This window comes from Triticum urartu, chromosome 1 (assembly GCF_003073215.2).
Source record: "Triticum urartu cultivar G1812 chromosome 1, Tu2.1, whole genome shotgun sequence".
NCBI lineage: Eukaryota > Viridiplantae > Streptophyta > Magnoliopsida > Poales > Poaceae > Triticum > Triticum urartu.
The window spans coordinates 32,492,493-32,514,278 of record NC_053022.1 but is presented as its reverse complement, the minus strand read 5'-3'; the positions used below and the strand labels follow the sequence as shown (position 1 = coordinate 32,514,278).

Sequence of the window (21,786 nt, the reverse complement as noted above, 5' to 3'; positions counted from 1 at the left end):
GCACCAAAAGTTTTTCAAGATTCAACCACTAGCTAGGAAAGGTCATGCCCGCCGTTTTGACCGCATTTTGAAACGGGTATAAAAAATTTAAAAAAAAATCAAAAAATTGGAAAACCTTCGCATTGTGTCATTATATGTGACCAAGTTTCCAGGAAAAATAATAAACTTGTAATACGGCAATTATTTTTAAAAAATGTTCTCAGAAACGAGCTATCATGCGTGAAGATTCATGACTTTCAAGCCAAATGATCAATCTTATGGCCACACTTATGGCATAGTTTGTTCAAATGATCTCATATTATGCACAAGGGTGCATATTGGAATTCCAAACAATGTTGCCTAACGGAGTTTTCATTTTCTTTGCACGGAAAATTCATTTTCCATGGCATAGTTTAGTTTCCATTTTCCATTTTCAAATTTGAGAAGGTTGAAGGGATAGAACCAGTTATTTGATTGTTAGAAAGATCCAAGTATTGTAAACTCATTATGTTCCCTATGCTTCCAATGGAACCTATGATTTGATTGTTGGAAAAATCCAACAATTTCAAACTCGTCAGACTTGAAAAACTAGGCGGTATTGGGCCAGTTAAAATGTTGTGGCTTAAATAGAGCTCCGTTAAGTTGTCTAGTGTGCCTAGTGTACAAGTCATGAATCCTCCAGACAACAAATTGTAAGAGAGATCGAGGGTGGTTAATTTCGTAAGATTACAAATAGATGGTGGGATGTATCCATGTATGCTATTTTTGGAAAGATTAAAAAACGATAGGTTAGCAAGAGAACCAATGTTTGAAGGGATTCGGCCTGAGAGAGTGTTGCTGCTGAGGTCAAGATAGTCAAGATGAGGCAAGCCTGCAAAATTGATCATCCTTCAAATCATGGAGCAAGACAGTATGAGCAGATATAATGTCAAACTTAGGCTGTACAAAAATTAATATGACACATTTTGCAAATTTAGGAGGTGGGGTCAAGTAAAGCCCATTGCTGAAGGGTTGTCTCCAACCAGGTGCTTATGATACATTGAGGAAGGTTAGTTTATTACTACTACCTATGGATGATGGAATAGATCCGTCAGGTCTATTGGAGGATATATCCAAGAATTTAAGCTCGGCAAGAGCACCAATGCTTGATGGGATTGAGCCTGATAGAGAGTTACCGCTGAGGTCCAATATGAAATATAAGCTATTAAATTTAAGGTCTACAAAGTTTAATCTGGCCAAATTTCCCAAATGAGGAGGCTCAAATTGTATCATAAGCAGAGGGAAGTTGGTGGGATCGATCCGTTCAGGCCATTGATGGATATATCCAATAATGTAAGCTTGGCTAGAGCAGCAATCCTTGATGGGATTGGGCCTGATAGATCATTGTCATTGAGGTTCAGATAGACAAGATGTGGCAAGCCTGAAAAATTATCACCTTTAAATTGTGTATCAAGACAATATGATGACCAGATAAGCTGTTAAACTTAAGGTGTAAAATTTTAATAAATATTTATATTTACAAGATATTGGGTCAATAAAGTTGTTACAACTTAAATTTGACCATCTTTAAATCAGCTAGCAAGCTTGTAGGTGCAAATGGCATGATATATCCAGAGAGGTTAGTTTAGTGCAATTACCTATGGAAGGTAGGATAGCTCCATCAAGATCGTTGATAGATAGATCCAAATATGTGAGCTCGACAAGAGCGCCAATGTTTGAAGGGATTGAGCCCCGGAGAGAGTTGCCTTTAAGGTCCAGATACAGAAGACGAGGCAACTCTACAAAGTGGAGAGGTTCATTAAATTCTCTAGTGTTCTTACTGTCGTTAGCATGGCAGAAACAAACTGTAGTAAGAGAGATCGATGGAGATTAGTTTAGTACAATCACCTAGGAATGTTGGGATAGATCCGCTCAGGCCATTGTTGGATAGATCCAAGTGAGTGAGCCCGGCAAGTGAACCAATAATTGATGGGATTGAGCCTGAGAGATTGTTGTAACTGAGGTCCAGATAGACAAGACGAGGCAAGCCTGCAAAGTGGAGAGGCTCATTAAATTCTCTAGTCTTCTTACTGTACTAGGCATGGTAGAAACAAATTGTAACAAGAGAGATTGATGGGGGTTAGTTTAGTATAATTACCTAGGGATGTTGGGATAGATTCATTCAAGCCATTGAAGGATAGATCCAAGTGAGTGAGCTCGGCAAGAGCATCAATGCTTGACAGGATTGAGCCCCAGAGAGAGTTGCCGCTGAGTTCCAAATGGACAAGATGAGGCAAGCCTGCAAAGTGGAGACTATCCAACCTGCCTTCAAGGTAATAGCCATCAAGCGAAATGCTGGACACAACTAGGACTGCATCACCCTGGTCAATGGTCATGGCCACGAGACACCACAGTGTTGCAGGTAATACCTTTCCAGTTACAGGGGCTGGTTTCCTTTCTCCATGAGTCCAAATAGTGACAATTGCTTAGGCTAGATTTCCAGCGGAGAAGTGCCTCTGCTTGCCGATCCAGTGATGGATGCGTAGAATTTGAGGCACAAGAAAGCTGTGTCAAGGCAAGGAGGAATAGCAGGAGCTCCCAAGCAAGGAGAAGGCTCATGTTGTGCAGGTCTATAGTTCGTAAGTGAAGCTCCAAAGCACACACGTGACAGATTACATGCATGGATATATAGTCCGTCCGCTGATGCCGTTGATTGTTCTAAAGATAGTGATTGCAAGGCCTGCTGTGTAGCCCATGCTCGGCCAGATTATGGAGTTGATTCCACACAGGCATGTACCATCATTGACCGAGGAAGAATCTGAAGTCTGAAGCACCGCGTGTACTGTTCGTCAGTGACTGAATGAAGAGTCTTGAGGACCGACAGTCCCGATGTCCTGATGCCGTTGACAGTTCAAAAGAAAGTGATTGAGAGGCTTGCCGTGTAGCCCGTGCTCGGCCAGGTTGTGGAGCTGATTCCGCAAGGACCGCGTGCAAGACCTTCTAACATTCTGCTCTACACAAGCATGTGTCATTGAGCAGTTAAAAGAGAAAAACTGAATGAAGACCAACACTATTCAGTCCTGAATAGAGATTTACTGGGCGAATATTGATTGACCGCAACCTGTAATTACCTGCTCGTGGAATGCGACTGGACTGAATTGCAGGAAGCCGCGTACCTCGTGGTCGTGGAACCGAATTTTGATTGACCGCAATCCGTAAATACAAATTGAATCGGATTATTAAGAGAATGCTACTTGACTGAATTTGATGAAGCCGCGTACTCGCAGACTCGCAGTGCTACCTGTTCCTGGTCGTGGCACCTCCCATCCGAAGTGCTCCCCTCCCCGGAGCCGATTGAGAGAGCTGAGGTCGGGCAAGGCGGCCGGCGTCGACCTGAGGCTGCTCGGTTTGCATACTCGTCGGCGGTGGCGGGGGAGCTCGCAGATACGGCGCGTCAAGGGCAACGAGGGCGGCGCGGCGGCGTCGGAGAAGGTGAGATGAAAAGATGACATGTGGGACCCACGTCGGAGGGGAGCTTTCCGATTTTGAGGGTTACCATTGCAGGGATTTTATCAACAACAAAAAATGAACACTGTAATTTGTTTGTTCAAATTCATGTACTCCTTTAATTTAAATTGTTACACATTAGTCCTTATAATGTAAAGGTCATGACCCCTCTGTGTAGCAGCTCCTGTCGCCCGATGCATTTTTTTTGTATAGAAACAAAATTCTCATATGCCGAATCATTCATGTGTTTTCTGAAGAGCAAAAATTGAGAACTAGATATGATTTCACGTGCTATCGTATAGAACAAGTTTTGTTGCTAAAACATTGTGAAAACAACCTGAAGTGAGATTTGGGAAATCCTATGGAAAATGCGATGCATGCTCTAAATATTGGGTCTCTTTGTACAAATTTACGGAATGTTTGGTTCTGGGACTAACAATACCAGAATTAGTTACATTTTTTTGTTAAACTTGTGTACTATGAGTGTAGCGTGAAGCATCCTTCTCGAATTCGACCAGTTGCACCCCTGGCAACTTTGTTCACTTCTGCCTCCAGTGTGAGGCAAATATATATTCGATGGTCATAAAATTACATGTCATGTGGCATTGGTGTTTAATTGAGGTTTTGGGTTTATGGTAGTGTTTGGAGTTCTTTGGAATGCAAGATCAAGCCACATAGTAGAATGTTTCTCATAATAAACCCATGTTCAACAAATTTGGATTCATTAATCAACATTATCTTTCGTTTGAACTCATCAACATAATTTCTTCTCGTGTGTTTACTTTGGCTATACTTAGAGCATCTCTAGCAGGCCCCGTATAACACCGACCCGTAAAACGCGTTTACAGTTCGCGGAAAAACGGCTTTGCAGGCTGGCACGGGCGGCGGCAGAGTCAGACCTCGCAAAACGGTTTACGGGTCGGCTTTGCGGGGTCTGCTCAGGCGCCGCCCCCGCCGGCCCACCAATCCGGAATTTGCATGTTAGTTTCACACATAAAAATACATTTCTTTACTTTTTTATTTTCTTCAACGCCATTGGATACATAGTAATTCATCAAAACTTTGCTACAATAGTAAGATCAAAGAAAACAAGAACCACAATTATGCATCTTCTATATCTAAATAGCTAGCCCCCACTAATCCATTTCTCTCAACATGCAAGCATGACACCTCATCAAGCAACATGCATTAGAAAAGATCCACTTCAACATTCAATGAGTCATAGGAAAAGATTCACTTCAACATGCAAACATGCATGATATATTTAATAAATATTTTATAAAAATACAATAATCAAACACAAATAACAATATGTATTTTTAGTTTTAGCTCACATATTATTTCTTCGAGTATTCTTATTTCCATAAAATTATTAATATCTTAGAAATATATTGCAAAATATTACCGCAACAACGTGCGGGGCATCGTCTAGTTTTAGAAGATATCCAACTTCCATAACTGCTCCTACTAGTTGGAGCAATATCTTCTCCATGCATTCGTTGTTGATGTGTGGATTCTTAATCTTGCATTCTTCACTCTTCGTTGGTTCTAAAGAAGTAGACGATGATTTCCCTCTACTTTCTTCTCTAATTGCACATGCAGCCGCATCTTTAGCCTCAATTTTACTAAGGAGTGCACAAACATCTATTAAGTTTCTTTATATCAATAAATCAATGTATTCTCCTCCCCAAAACCAAAATGAGCACCCATCTTCCTACACACACGACGATGTTCAAAATGAGCTATCGCAATTGAACCGAAGAATACAGTGACAAAGACGAATGGGAACAACACATACCCCGTCGTTTTCGCTTTGAAGAACACCCATCCGGGGTGCTTCGGGTGCCAGAAGTTCGCCGCACCATTGTCCGCGTGCAACCGTTGCACTGTACTAGCGGCATAGGCGAGCCGGCGAGCCGCTGCGCAAGCACCGAGCCCGGCGGATGGCCGGCGAATCCTTGCCGGCAAACCGACTGCGGCGGCGGCGGCTATAGGACGAACTCATACCTGCATGGGGCGCTGGGGCTTTGCCAAGGCTGGGCGGACTGCTCGCCGACCAACCGATGGCTTGGCGCAGCCACCGGTGGCCGGAAACGCCAAATCCGGCCGCTGCGTCGAACAGTTGCCGATCTGCAACTTTCCGACCCGCCGACGTAGGAGAAAGTGGCAGAGGGCAAGCTCGGGCGTGTGGCGGCCCTCCGGCCGGCTAGTTTGGCCGGAATTGTAGGCGGCGGGTGGTGGGGAAAAGCGTGGTGCGAGGTGGAGAGGGGCGGCCGTGGGTGGGGAAAAGTGCGGGCTGAAATGTCCCCCCCCCCACCAACCGCTCCCACTATATATAGGGCGCCGACGGGCGGGGGGGGGGGGCGCGTTTTCACGGGTTGGGACAGGAATTATGTTGCGCCGTGCAAAAACTTTTATGGGCCGGACACGTTTTGCAGGGTCTAGTCGGGCAGGATTTTCCACGCGGACCCGTATTTTACGGTTATTTTGCGGGTCGCAGCGTTATACGGGGTCTGCTAGAGATGCTCTTAGGAAAAGTGAAAGTCCGTAAAAATTGTGAATTTAAAATAATATTCTCAATGCTAACCTTAACTATTAACAGTAAAAATTGTTCCATCTTTATATACATGGGTCAGTGCTCAGGACATGGGTCAGTGCTCAGGGTTAAATATATGCAAATTTAGGAACTAAGGAACATTTGCAAATCTAAAATATGTTATGCTTACTTCTCTCTGGAGTAGAGAAATTCCAACTGTTTCTCATGTTGTTCGATGCATTCAATCTCGCTAAGAAAAGGAATAAGATCGATCTTTTATTTTCTTGTTCCTGCTTCTCTACGACTCTTTGGGTGGGTCTTGAGTTATTTTAGAGATGGATGTTAAAACCCCCGGCTCTACATCGTTAGGATGCATATGACTATTTTTATTTACACTAGCGTGAACATTAAGTATATCCTTGTATCCTTCCATGCTTAAGATCCCAGGAATTAAGTATGTAAAATACCACCACTTGTTTCATGTTGGACTTACATTTCACATATCCATATTCCTTTGGACGAGAAGGTCAGCACGAAACCTAGAGCATGAGTTGTAACTATTGGTCATTTTATATGATAAATTATTCTACCACAAAAGTAAAGATCATAGTAATCAAGCTATTTTGAGGCCTCTAGGCTGATTTTAGTCTAATTAGTGGTCACTACCTGCTAGTAGAATTTAGCACCAAAATATATCTCGCTTACTGTGACCGCAACATCACGCTAGCCTACATGCATCACAAGGTTGACCGGCCCAATATACTAGTTTGTCTTTTGATTTGTGAGGTATCTCTCCTAGCGTGGACCGAAAAACTATTGTGTGTTTCTTTTTTGGTTTATTGTAACACTTAGTAGCTCCTAGAGGGACCAAGAACTTATGTTGCCTTTTTTGTTTCTTTCTATTTTTCTGTTCTACGTGTAGGCTGCTATGCTCGCTCGCATTGATTGAACTAAATCAACTTTTCATTTTTTTGGATTTTTCTCTCTATTAGTTTTCTTTTTATTTACTTGTATCTTTCTAATTTTTCCTTTTCCATTTCTTTCTCATTTTCATGTTTTTCTCTTTTCACTTTTCTTTTCATGTTTTCCTTTTTTCTGTGGTTTTTGTTTTCGCATTTTTATGTTTCTTTTCCTAACTAATTTTGTGTGTTTTATATACATAAATTCTAAAATATATTTTTCATATTTTATAATACATATTTAATATTTTTTAAATACATGTTGAGCATTGCTCAAATAATAAACAATGAAAATTGGTCAAAAAATTTCGAACATTTTTTAAGACATGTTGAACTTTTTAATACATTTTGAAGAGATTTCAATGCACAAAAAATGTTTCTTCAAATAAATATTAAGACATGTTGAACTTTTTAATACATTTTGAAGAGATTTCAATGCACAAAAAATGTTTCTTCAAATAAATATTAATATTTTAAACGCACATTGAATAATTTTAAATACACAAAGAACAGTTTTAAAAAAAATTAGCATTTCAATTACAAGATAAACATCTCCCATGAAAATGGGCCGGCCCAACAAGAGGGACCTGCTGGCTATGTGGCGCTATTACTCGCAGTTTGCGCTATATAGTAGCTTGAATGAAAAAGCTCAGTCTGTATATAAAATGTTCATCGTATATTATATAAATTCAATGATATTTAAAATATGTTTAACATATATTAAATTTATTTATAAATCTTAAGTATTTTTTAAATGTTCACCATATAATAAAAAGTTCTGTATATATGAAAAGATATTTAAAGTATATTAGAAAAATTTACCCTTAAAAAATTGTTCATGGTACATTAAAAAATCTTCAGTGTGTACTGGAAAAATCCTACATTAAAATAATTATTATGTTGCACAAACTTATAGGAAATAAAAATGCAGAATATAAAACTGAAAGACTCACCAGAAAATCACTAAAATTAAAAACCATAAAACCAGAATTAAATAAAACTAAGTAAGAAAAAAAATCATAAAAACGAAAAAAAGGCCAGAAACCAGACCTAGAACAGTAAGGCTGACAGAAAAAAATTGGCTGAAACGGTGGAGCGCTAACGCTAATGTGCCGGCCTATGTGTCAAATAGAATTGGCGAAACTTCACATAGTTGGGCCTAAGCTTTCTGGGGGTGGTCCTCTTCCCATGCCATGCGTCTACATGTATGCGACATGATCATGTTAAGCATGCTAGAGGAAAATGGTAAGGCTAATCTTTTTGTTTTTGAAGTGTTGTGTTTCTCACTTAAATATGCGGTCATTGCGTCTACTTATGGATCTTTGATATGGTGGCTGAGGCTTGAACCTGGATTCTGCAAGCTCGGGGTTCTTCCTTCTTCTTTTCTTGACTTCTTCAGATTGGGCTATGTGGAAGATCTTCAATTCAGTTAGTGCTTAATTAATAGTAATAAGAAATATCATAGTGATGTCTATAAAGTTAGTACAAAGTTGAGTCACTTATTTTGGGGTGGAGAGAGTATGTTTTAGTCGCACCCAAAGTGAGTGATTCAACTAGGTGTGCTTTTAGGGGTAGTTCTGGGTTCATAAAGTGTAGCACAGTTCAGCCATGTCTTTGTTTGACTTGGTGCTTTCTGTTTGTACATCTGCAAAGCCGGAAGGTTAATGCACTTTACTTGTGTTAAATCCCATGTCTTTTGGCCTTCTACTTGTTCTCCCATTTTCCTTTTAGAACCTAACACTATATTATTCAATCCTGTTGGATTTTGCATTCATATTCTCTTTGATGCTTCCTTTACATTTGCATTGAAAATCAGCACCACGTCACACCAATACTACTACTTTATTTTGTATGTATATGCGTTTGGAAAAGGCACGCAATCGGGATGTAGATACGTACATGGCGCACCGTCGTCTCTTGTCCCTGCCTTGCTTGCAGTATGGACTAAGGTTGCAAGCTCAGAACATATCTACACAGCAGAAAGAAATACACAAAAGATAAAACTTTTGGTCAGGAATCATGATGGTGTCTCTTGACAGACACTACTGTCTACTGTGCTGTCAGCCTCGAGATCAGTAATTTGTGTCCTAGATCTTGATGATGGTCTGGAGGGACACGTAATCACCATCCACCATTGACAAGAGTGATTATGCATGATTGAAACAGCATGCATGCATGCATGCATCCAAGAACACTAGCAGATAATGGCGTGCATGCATGGCGACCACAATGATAATCTCCAAGCATGCATGTGTGCTGCTAGCTCTATTGATGGTCACTCGATTTCAGATGCCATTGTGCATCACCATCTCCTGGATGCCTTGATCTCTGTGTTGCTTTGTTGATCTTTGTCTAGCTCTTTTTTTTGAACTAATCTTTGTCTAGCTCTTGACATAATCGGTAGTGTTTACTACTGCTCAAGTGAGTAATTATCTGCTTGATGATAGAAGCCTTCTTGCTGCTTCAGAAGAACAGAGCTAAATTCAGGGTCCATTTTTCTGAAGGGAACACTGGATTTCAGTTCAGAAAAAAAAAGGAAACACTGGATTTCTCCACCAAATGGCAAACAGAAAAGGACATTTAGTTTGGAAATTTCAATGCCTTACTATAGTTACTCCCTCCGTCCCATAATATAAGAGCGTTATTGACACTACACCACTTATCATGAAATATAATGTTCTTTTACAAGTCCAGTGTGGCTCCTTGATTCAGGGGACGCAGAGTGCAGAGCCTAACTTGCCGATCAAGATGAAACCTGAATCATTTCTGAAGAAAAGAAGGTTGCCTTGTCACCTGAATGTGCTTTTCAAAAAACCTAGATGTGCTTTTGAGAAGTTTCTCAAAAGAGGCAACGGGTCATCCTTTGATGCCTCCATGTTACGTACAGTTTAGTCAATGGATAAAGACTATATATTTGGCTTCTGTACCTACAAGGCTACAACTCTGCTAGTAATTTTTTTTTTGTTATATGTTTTCTTTCCATGCCAACTAAGTAGTTTCTGACTCTGAGAGACATGTTGCTCTAAATTCCACCGCCAAGATAGCCGAGTAACCTGTTCTTTTTTTTTTGCGGGGTGAGTAACCTGTTCTTTCAGTGCTGGAAATTAGTTAAAAGTGTGTAACCTGACTTTTCTCTATTGACCCTGCTGCATGATCCTGTCCCTTTCCTGCCTTAGCTCTACTGACTGTCGTCAAACTGATCACCCACATATCCGTATTAATCCTTAACCACAGGTTTTAATCATGTGAAATGCATGCTAGCTTGTTCATTTATTTCAACATAGCTGTCCCAGTTATGTTCGCCATAGATGTTCTTCCAAATAAAGTCGTGTCTAGTAAATGCTAACAGAACATAAACATTTTAATAAAACGGAGCCCCAAACATTATGAGCCAAACAAAAAAATTCAAATCAAATTATGCATAATAGTGGAAAAGTGAACTTGCTTGTGTGCTAGCAATGATTATTCCCTTATACTTAAACTTTCCTATGTTCTGTACACCAATTTCGAACTTCTTGACTCCGGCAGGAATAGGAGCGCAGAAGAACATCTCAAGATTTCTAGAGAAGTTTTTCTCTTTTTTCAGAGTACACAAAATGCATGCCATAGTGATATAGAAGGCAAGAGCTATAGATTACAAAACTTCACCCGATCTAGGGCGATAAAACAAACACACACACGCATATCTCCACGCCAAACCAGTGCACAAAGCAAGACTACTCACATAATTCAGGACATGTCTTCACTCTCGCCATCGCCCAAAATTTCAGATCAGAGGCAATGAGCAAAGAGAGTGCTTCTTCCTTAACTTGCAGCTGAAGGTTGTTAAACACCTGATCTCTAGAGATGTTAACGGACCACAAAACACTCTACGGCACAACACTATAAACATATCAAGTGGCACATAATGTGTTCACACCTAATGAAAGTGAATCTGGAATACACCAGAGCATCGCTTCGAGAATAAAACTTGACTGAATTTGGTGGACTCCAATGTCTCAAAATAAACAACATAGGTAGTAAATTTGTTTTCGAAGTGGCACAGATGCATATCAACGTGATGCCAAACACACTTATGCAGCTCCATCTTCGCCAGTATATATAGATAGTTGCCATTCTCTTTGGGCATACTATTTTCATTTAGAGTGCATGTATTGAGTGTGAGTTGATCATTTGATTACAATGGGATGTCGCCTGCGAATTTAATTACTTTTGGTTCCGTTGGTTCAGTAATTAGTAATTATGCATGTTGCTTATTGGCATCGGTATCTATTTTGGGTCACTCTCATACTCCACTTGATGTTCAGATTATAGATAAAACTGAGTTCTACTTCTACCCAGTGTGGAACTATAGATAAAGAAAGCCAAAATAATGATCCGTCTGTGCTAGTACTGATTTTCCTACTAGAATTTGTACTCCAGTTTGTGACTACCAGTTTTGAAAAGGTTTCGGTGCGGCGTATCCCAGTTCATATCTACCTCGTTGCATGGGTTGCCCATATATACAAGCTGAAGTCTAGTAGCTAGGATGCCTCTATTCAAGCTATGACCAGTGTTATTATTTGAAAGCATACCAGATTGATACTACTAGGATTCAGGATAGTTGTAACATCAAAAATAATTACTAGTCAAAATTACTGGACTGATTATCTTGTCAACCACTGGCACTGTTAAGCATTGTATTCTATGGTGATGTATAAACCGTATGTAGACGTGCGTGCGTGCGTGTTATGTGTAACCGAGGGATAAGGATCGGTGGGGCTGTTGAGATTGCATAGCCTAGTTTCTTGTAGATCAATCCACGCCCTAACCACCTAACCTCTTTGTAATCTTTGCCTCTATATAATATGTGCGCGTCCCTGCTTAATTGCATACGCTTTAGCCTCAATTCTCACATGGTATACAGAGCCAAACTCTTCCCACGCATCTAGGTCATGTCATCCTCGTCCTCCTCCGTCGCCATGGCCTCCCACTCCCTCACATCCCTTGGTCACACCATCACCGAGAAACTGACCAAGGAAAACTTCCTTGTATGGAAGACGCAAGTCCTGCCGCACATCAAAGCTGCAGGCATGATGGGCTACCTTGATGGATCTCGCAAGGAGCCAGACACCGTTCTTCTCACGGAGAGGGACATCGCCGACGGGAAGAAGGAAACCGTCACCACTCCGAACCCCGAGCACGCCATCTGGGAGACACAGGACCAACAGGTGCTTACGTTCTTGATTGCATCTCTTTCTTGTGATGTCCTCATGCAAGTCTCGAACCATACTACTTCTGCTGGCATCTGGCAAGCTTTGGTGCAAAGCTTTTCATCGCAATCTAGGGCACGCACTCTCCAGCTTCGGTCTGCCCTAGGTAATACGCGCAAGGGGGACATGTCGGCAGCAGCCTACTTCACCAAGATGAAGGGCATTGCTGATGAACTCGCAGCAGCCGGGAAGCCTCTTGGAGAAGATGATCTAATCGATCAAATTCTTCAGGGCCTGGTGCATGAACCGGACTACAATGGCTTCGTCTCGGCCATCTCCACGTGAGCCGCCACTGATCAACAGATCGGGCTCACCGAGCTCTTCTCGTTGCTCCTGGCGGCGGAAGGTTGCATCGCCGCCCAGCAGGCGGCGTTCTCCCCGAACCACTCCGCCAACCTTGCGTCACGTGGCGGTGGCCGTGGTGGCGGCAGTAGTGGCGGCGGCGGTGGACGTGGCGGCTACAACAACAACCCCGGACCACCATGCTACAACGACAACTCTAGTGGTGGTTCCTCTGGCGGTGCGCCGCGCAACCAGGGTGGTGACCGCGGTGACCGTGAACGCTGTCAGATCTGCAAAGAGGAGGGCCATGGGGCGTGGCGCTGCAAAAAGCGCTATGACAAGAGCTACAACAATAACGTCCGCAACCCTGCTGGTGGTGGTGGTCGCGGCAACAACGGCGGCGGCGGCCAACCTCACGCTGCCAACGCAACTCACTCCTATGGCGTGGATACCAACTGGTATCTCAACACCGGTGCTACAGATCACCTCACCGGAGAGTTAGAAAAGCTGGCCGTCCGTGATCGCTACATCGGCAACGAACAAATTCACACCGCTAGCGGTCAAGGTATGGATATTGCACATATTGGCCATTCAGTTTTGTCCACTCCCTCTGGCTCCTTGAAATTAAACAACATCCTTCATGTCCCTAGTGCCGAACAGAGTCTTCTTTCTGCTTATCAGCTTATGAAAGATAATGATGTGTTTATTGAGCTTCACCCTGAAACTTTTTTTGTCAAGGATCAGGCTAACCGGAGAACCATTCTTCAAAACAAGAGTAAATGGCGTTTGTTTCCTGTTACTGGTCGGCAAGGTGTCCCTCAACGCCAAGCCCTTGCAGCAACCACACCATCCACATCTCGGTGGCACAAGCGTCTAGGGCATCCCTTCCTTCCGGTAGTTCAGAAAATTCTTCGAGATTTTCATCTTCCTGTGTCAAATAAACAAGACCATCTTTTGGTTTGCGATGCATGTCAGATGGCCAAGAGCCATCAGCTACCTTATTCCCGTTCCAATAGTGAGTCCAAAGCTCCTTTAGAGCTCATTTATTCAGATGTTTGGGGTCCTGGACCCGTCTCTGTAGGCAGACAAAACTACTACGTCAGTTTTATTGATGATTTCAGCAAGTTTAGTTGGATCTATTTGCTCAAAAATAAATCTGATGTGTTTGAGAAATTCCACTCCTTTCAAGCTCATGTTGAACGCCTTTTTAATCGTAAAATTCTCGCTATGCAAACAGACTGGGGAGGTGAATACCAAAAGCTCAATCATTTTTTGAGCGCATTGGCATTACTCATCATGTCTCGTGCCCTCATGCCCATCAACATAATGGAGCTGCAGAAAGAAAACACAGACACATCGTGGAAGTTGGTCTCTCGCTTTTGGCTCATGCGTTTATGCCACTAAAGTTTTGGGACGAAGCATTCCTCGCAGTTGTCTACCTTATCAATCGCGTTCCTAGTCGTGTTATTAAGAACCAAACCCCTCTTGAACGTCTCTTTGGAACCAAACCAGACTACACCTTCCTTCGTATTTTTGGGTGCGCCGTATGGCCCAACTTACATCCTTTCAACAAGCACAAGCTCGAGTTTCGCTCCAAGCAATGTGCTTTTTTGGGTTATAGTAGTCTTCACAAGGGGTACAAATGCCTTGATATCTCTTCCGGGCGTGTCTATATCTCTCGTGATGTTGTGTTCGACGAACAAGTTTTTCCCTTCGCCAAACTTCATTCCAATGCCGGTGCGCAACTTCGGAAAGAACTTTTTCTTTTACCACCACATCTTCTGCCACCTAATTTTCTCCAAGGAGTGGATGCAGCTGCAGGCCCTATGTCTATCTCTAATACTCTTGATAATTCTGCTGAAAGTGTGCAGGCAACAGGTCAAGAAATCAGTGAAGAAATCGATGAAAATAACCTTGATTTTATGCAGCCAGGATCGCCTGCTGCAGAGGATCCGGACGCAGCTCCCGAAGTGGATTTGGGCGGGAGTATCTCCACGGGATCGCTCCCTGACGCAACCGCAGCGCCATCTACTCCGGGATCTGCGTCGCCAGACGCGTCAGGCGGGCGGCCAGGCGGGCCCCCTGGCACGCTGTCCCCTGGTCGGCTGTCGTCCGCGTCCGGGCCAGGCGGGCCAACCCCACGCGCGTCTGCTCCCGGTGGGCCAGCCCCACGTGCCTCTGGTCGGCCAGGCGGGCCACCCCCTCATGTTGCGACTCCGCGCGATCCACGTGGCGGCTCGGGTGCGGACTCGGAAGCCTCTCTGCCGCCGCAATCTCCAGGGCCCAGCCAGGATCTGTCACCTGGCGGTTCGCCACGGGCGGCCGCACCGCATCTCGCTGACCCGTCCCATGTATCTGCCTCGGGATCGGCTGCGGTCGGCTCGGGATCTTCTGTGGCTGCGGCTGATTATGCCAATTCTGCTTCACAAAACCGGCTCCAAATTCAATCCGCTCAACCTGCTCCACCTCCTCCTGTGCGCTTGCACACCAGATCACAAAATGGTATTGTCAAACCTAAACTTTATAAGGATGGTTGTGTTCGTTGGGGTTCTTTTTGTGCTGCAGGTGAACCAACAAATGTACGTGAAGCACTTGGTGATCCCAAGTGGAAAAGGCCATGGATGAGGAATACTTGGCACTAATGGACAACAAAACCTGGCGTTTGGTTCCACCAGTCAGGGGTAGCAATGTCATTGACTGTAAATGGGTGTATAAAATCAAGAGGAGATCTGATGGCACCATTGACAGGTACAAGGCTCGTTTGGTTGTCAAAGGTTTCAAGCAAATGTATGGACTTGACTATGAGGACACTTTCAGTCAAGTAGTAAAGGCTGCCACCATCCGCTTAATTCTCTCAGTTGCAGTCTCTCGAAACTGGTGCATTCGACAACTAGATGTCAAGAACGCGTTTTTGCATGGTGTTCTGGAAAAGGAAGTTTTTATGAGGCAACCTCCTAGGTATGAAAGTTCAACCTCACCGCATTATGTTTGTAAGCTTGACAAAGCTCTACATGGTTTGAAACAAACACCCCGAGCTTGGTACTCTCGGTTATATTCCAAGCTACAGTCTCTTGGTTTTGTTGCATCAAAAGGAGATACCTCGCTGTTCTTCTATCGTCGGCGTGGCATTATCATCTTCATGCTTATTTATGTTGATGATATTGTTGTTACCAGCTCTTCTCCTACAACAGTTGAGTCTCTTCTTAAGGACCTGCGTATGGATTTTGCACTCAAAGATTTAGGGCCTCTACATTTTTTTCTTGGCATTGAGGTGAAACCGGTTGCAAGTGGTATTTTGTTATCACAGGAAAAATATGTCCAAGAAATTCTTCAACGCATTGGGATGAAAGGTTGCAAACCTTCTTCTACACCTGTGGCCCTCTCTGAGAAACTATCTCTTCATGATGGAGAACTACTTGCACCAGATGACTCCACTCGGTACAGAAGTGTGGTAGGAGCACTACAGTATCTTACCTTGACTCGGCCAGATATTTCCTATGCAGTTAATAAGATCTGTCAGTTCTTGCATGCTCCCACTTCTGTTCATTGGACTGCAGTTAAGAGGATCCTCCGGTACCTTCAAGGGACGCCAGGGCTTGGACTCAAACTTTGCAAATCTGACTCCATGCTTGTCAGTGCCTTTTCTTATGCTGATTGGGCAGGCTGCCCTGATGACAGACGATCCACGGGAGGATTTGCAGTCTTTCTTGGAAGCAACTTAGTGTCCTGGATTGCTCGCAAGTAAGCTACTGTTTCCAGGTCCAGCACGGAGGCTGAGTATAAAGCCTTAGCTAATGCAACTGCTGAAGTTATTTGGGTGCAGAATATGTTGACAGAATTGGGTCTTCATCACCCGCGGACTGCATCACTTTGGTGTGATAATCTTGGTGTCACGTATTTGACCGCTAATCCTGTTTTTCATGTTCGAACAAAGCATATCGAGATCGACTATCACTTTGTTCACGAACGGGTAGCAAATAAACTACTCAATGTTCGGTTTGTGCCTACAGGTGATCAGGTTGCAGATGGGTTTACTAAACCCTTGTCTTTGAGGCAGCTAGAAGCTTTTCGACACAATCTTAACTTAGATAAGTTATGATTGAGGGGTAGTGTTAAGCATTGTATTCTATGGTGATGTATAAACCGTATGTAGACGTGCGTGCGTGCGTGTTATGTGTAACTAAGGGATAAGGATCGGTGGGGCTGTTGAGATTGCATAGCCTAGTTTCTTGTAGATCAATCCACGCCCTAACTACTTAACCTCTTTGTAATCTTTGCCTCTATATAACACGTACGCGTCCCTGCTTAATTGCATACGCTTTAGCCTCAATTCTCACAGGCACAGCATGCGCGCGTGGAATCTCCGATGACCGACTCTACCTGTCGATTTCGTCACTCCTCCCTAGCTTTCCCTTCGTCTCTGTTCCCGACCATGGCAGCGCAGGGCATGTCACAGAGAAGCTCAACTCTGCTCTGGCTAGCACCAAGGGATGATGAGGCTCCCTCTGGCTGAAGGTCTACAATGCCGATGCTAAAGGTTGATCTTGCAGCAGTCTTGGACTTCTCTGAACCCGGCCAATTATTCAGTGGAATGACAAGGACAAGAAGCTTGTTTCTCTGTTCTTTAACGCTCAGAATCAAGTTGCTGTATTTAGTATGTTTGGTGAACAGCTGGCAATTCTTCGTTTGGTTGGACAGGTTATATGGCATGGTCAAGAAAATTTGGATGATAAATGTGCTCATCATAAGCAATGCGGCTTCTCGTAGCATGTTCGACGTATCGAAAAGTTGATTGCCCAAAATGAGAAACTTCAGTTTGTAGTGTGCTTTCTTTTCATCATTCTCTCTTCTGGTGTTGCTTTTTTTTGATAAAGGGCATTTCATTAAATTGAGTTATCGAGGTGATACAGTCGCATCAAAAAAACGTCCGGCCTCTGCATAACCAGATGCACACAGCCAACAAATCCAAGGTCCGAAAAACAACAAAAAGAAACAGAGCTAAAAGAAACATAAATCCAGCCTAAGACGTGGCAGATCCTATCCGAAGATCACACCACCATCCATGGGGATAGAAAACCTCCCTGGCCGAATGCTCCAGACGCATAGACGCCATCATAAAAAGGTCTCTGTTCTCCGGCCTCTGCAGGATAGACCAAGTACGTAGCCATCACGTACATATATGAATAACCTGATGTGCTTTCTTTTCATCATTCTCTCTTCTGGTGTTGCTAGTGAAGTAGAATTCTTCTGTAATGAATCGTGGTGGCTTTCCTGTACGTGGCGGAGCTCCCTGCTGTCGAACAGGATGAACAGGCCTAGCTGATTGGTTCTGTTGAGCTATGTGAGTTTGGAGAAATTGTAAGTTTGCCAAGGGGCAAGATCTTCATTTCACTTACCAATATTTTGCTCAGCAATTCGAAATGGCTTAAATAAGTTAATAGGGCATATGTATGATCAAGAAGGCAAAGAAAACAAGGGCACGCGATCAAATTTCCTGAGATGGCTTTGCTTTGGAGAAAGATAAACACAATGGCAAAATAAACTACACCCTAACTGATTGCATACTATCAACAAGAACCATTAATCACAGAACTATCATCCAAACACTCCCACCAAATGTCAGTCAAACAAACTAGACTAAATCGGTACTTAGGCAAATGTTAAGAAGGGGACATCGCTAGAGAGGGGCATCGCTAGACAGAGGTCTCGTATTCTGCACTTGAAAGAAGGGGACGCCAGCACTGAATTCTTCTTCCGGCATGCCAGGCAAAGACGAAGGAAGAACATGATCACTTCCCTCAAGAAGGATGAGCAGCTAATCACTGGGCACGATCAGGTAGTGGAGGAAGTGGACGATTACTACGGCCAGCTGCTCGGCACGACCAAGGAGAGGGGTGTCGCCTTGCGGCTTGAGGACCTGGGGCTCCCGAGGCTTGATCTATCACACCTGGAGTTGCCTTTCACCGAGGAGGAGCTTGAGAAGGTGGTCAAATCGCTGCCACCGGACAAGGCGCCGGGCCCGGATGGGTTCACCAATAGGTTTTATGCTTGCTGCTGGAGCATCATCAAGCTGGACTTGCTTAGGGCATTGGACGCGTTTTACCGTGGAGACACACGGGGCATGCTAGCAATTAACAAGGCGCTGGTGTCCTTGTTGCCGAAGATGGATGGGGCGGAGGAGCTCCGTGACTACAGACCAGTGAGCATGGCGCACAGCGCAATCAAGATCTTCGACAAAGTACTCGCTTCTAGGCTCGTGGATGATCTACCTCGCTTGGTGGGCAAGCACCAGAGCGCATTCGTGAAGGGCAGATATTTACATGATAATTTCATGCTCGTGCAAGGAACGGCTAGGCGGCTTCATGTCTTGAGGGATCCCACCGAGCTCTTAAAGCTCGACATATCGAAAGCTTTTAATTCCGTCCCGTGGCCATTCTTATTGGAGGTTTTGCATGCTATGGGTTTTGGACAACGGTGCATTGGGTGGATCTGTGGGCTCCTTGCCACATCCTCCACGAGAGTTATGATCAATGGAGTCCCAGGGAAGCCAATATGCAACAAATGTGGACTAAGACAGGGGAACCCAATGTCGCCAATGCTCTTTCTTCTTGTCATGGAGCCACTTCAGCGGCTCTTCCACCAGGCGGCTGAGCTTGGCCTCCTTGCCCCCCTTGCACCATCTGGACTACGGCACATGATGTCAATCTTTGCAGACGATGTGATGGTATTTCTTAAACCACACATGATGGACTTGCGGGCGTGCTCACTCATTCTGGAGATTTTCGCTGCTGCCTCGGGCCTCAAGGCCAACTTGCGCAAGAGTGCTGCGCTACCGATCAGGTGCACGTAGGACCAAATGGAGGTGGTGGTTGATACCCTTGGCTGCTCACTTGGGAGATTCCCGATAAGATATCTTGGGCTCCCATTGACCATACGTCGGCAATCGGCAGCCCAGCTTCAGGGGCTGGTGGAACACATTGCGACATGCCTACCCACTTGGAGAGCTTCATCACTTCCGAAGAGTGGAAGGCTACTCCTTGTTAAGTCGGTGCCAATACATGCGATGCTAGCAATGGAGCTCCCAGCTAAGATAATAAAGGCCATAAACAAAATTCTGCGAGGGTTTTTAAGGTGTGGAAAAGCGGAGGCGAACGGAGGAAACTGTTCCGTGGCATGGCCGGCTGTTTGTGCCCCCAAGTGGGCAGGTGGCCTTGGGATTCCGGACCTTAAGTGGATGAACATCGCCATGCAAGCCAGATGGCCGTGGCTCGCCCGGCACTACACCACGCACTAGATTTCCCTACTGATGTGTGTTAGGAAAAGTCAATTTTACCAACAGACTGTTGGTCGGGAAAACTTCTATCTAACTGTTGGTCGGTAATACTGATGTATTGAGTCCAACTGTCGGTCGGCAAAACTGGAATGTTTCACGTTGGACTATCGGTCGGGAAAGCTCGTATCTCCATCAGACTGTTGGTCGGCGATTAATGTCGACCGACTGTTCATTACCAATTGGGCCGGCTCGTCTTTGCGCGCGCACGTGCCGAAAACTTAGCGCCAAGACTCCTTCCGATTTTTTCATTCGGCCTTCAAAAGGTGCCACGACCAAATCCAAATCCCCCAAACCTAAATCCTCTCACACACTCCCTCCGCCGCCGCCCGCTAGCTAGCAGCCCACACGCCGCCGACCACCCGCCGTCTCCAGCACGCCGTCACCTGTCTCATTCATCCTCCTGCACCCCCACTGCTTAGGTCCCGAACACTTCTAGCCCTAGCTTGTGCGTTGGAGTTCGGGGAGAGGCCAAGGCGCGGTGGTGGACGCCGCCATCCCTCTCAGATCCGGGGCTGAGAGAGGGAGGGAGGGAGAGGTGGGTCACCTGCGAGAGAGAGCACTCGCACCCTCGCTCGTCAGTCGTCACCCAGGGGCTGCCACCACCGCCGCCACGCCATGGGCTTCCTCCGATCTGCGCTCGCCGGTTCGTTTGAAGAAGGATCTGGTCATTGACTGCTGGTGCTTCCCTTCCCCGGGCAGTGAGTGTTCTTTTCACTCTCCTCTCCCTCTCCTCCCATCCCCAATCGGTGCCGCGGACAGATAACTCGAGACCATGGAGTGAGTTCACCATATCGGTGCCAAAAGCAGCTAGGCAGCTATGCAACGTGGTGATGCACACGACGGTCGGAGACGGTAGACAGGCTTTGTTCTCGGAGGACAGGTGGCTGGAAGGATTCAGGATCGGGGAAGTTGCACCGGCCATCTACTCCAGGATTCCCAAACGCGTTCGCCGGCAACTCCACGTCAACGAGGCATTAGCTAATGGCGCGTGGGCACAGTACGTGGGTCCGAATTTGGAAGGGCCGGCGCTCCTCCAGTTTATGGAGCTGTGGGAGCGGGTCCAAGGATATCAACTCCAGGAGGGAGTGCATGACCGGATCGTGTGGGCATGGGAGAGGAGCGGGGTCTACTCTGCTAGCTCGGCTTACGTGGCGAAGTTCTCAGGCAGGGAGGTGGTCCCGACAGCGGCAGCAACGTGGGAAAATTGGGCCCCCCTTCAGTGCCGTTTTTTCACTTGGCTCGCGGTGCGGAACCGCTGTTGGACCTCAGATCGTTTGGCCAGGAGGGGGCTGCCGCATCAGGAGGTTTGCCCACTTTGCGACCAGGAGGATGAAACGATGAACCATATCATGCTTCAGTGCGCCTTCTCCCGGTCCTTTTGGCTGCAGATTTGCATGGCACTGGGCAAGCCGGAGTGGACGCCAACGCAGGACGACATGGTACCATCATGGCTGGTAAACATAGGAGGGGACGGCATGCCGGCGAGGGACTCACGGACCATCATCATCCTTTCCCTTTGGGAGCTCTGGAAACATCGAAATGGGATCGTGTTTGACGGCGACTCCCCGTCGCTTAATAGACTCTTTGGTAGGATCCTTTCGGAGGGTAGGGCTTGGAAGACGGCCGGCCTCATACGGTCGGACTTGGAACCCTTCTTTAGGCTTGATACGGTGGAGTGGGTGTGTTGTAACACCCTCGGCGGAGGGCTCTTGTACCCCTTTTTTCTCTCTTTAATGTAAGATACGCATGCTATGCGTATTCGAGAAAAAAAAATGTTAAGATGCTAATTGCCATATCAAAATGTCGCTTCAAGAACCAGTTATCCACAGAAATCTCTTGTTCATATCAATCTCTTGATACATGACACTTCAAATTTCAAGCCTGGCAGTATAGATCCATTATCTCAAACAGACACGTGCCAAACATGTAGTTGCCAACAAAGGAGACTAGTATGTAGCT

General features: G+C 45.1%; 1 pseudogene; it reads right to left on the bottom strand.

Moving 5' to 3' along the window:
- Nucleotides 1-392: 392 nt before the first annotated feature.
- Nucleotides 393-2,577, bottom strand: LOC125532652 (annotated as a pseudogene).
- Between the last annotated feature and the right edge of the window lie 19,209 nt (nucleotides 2,578-21,786).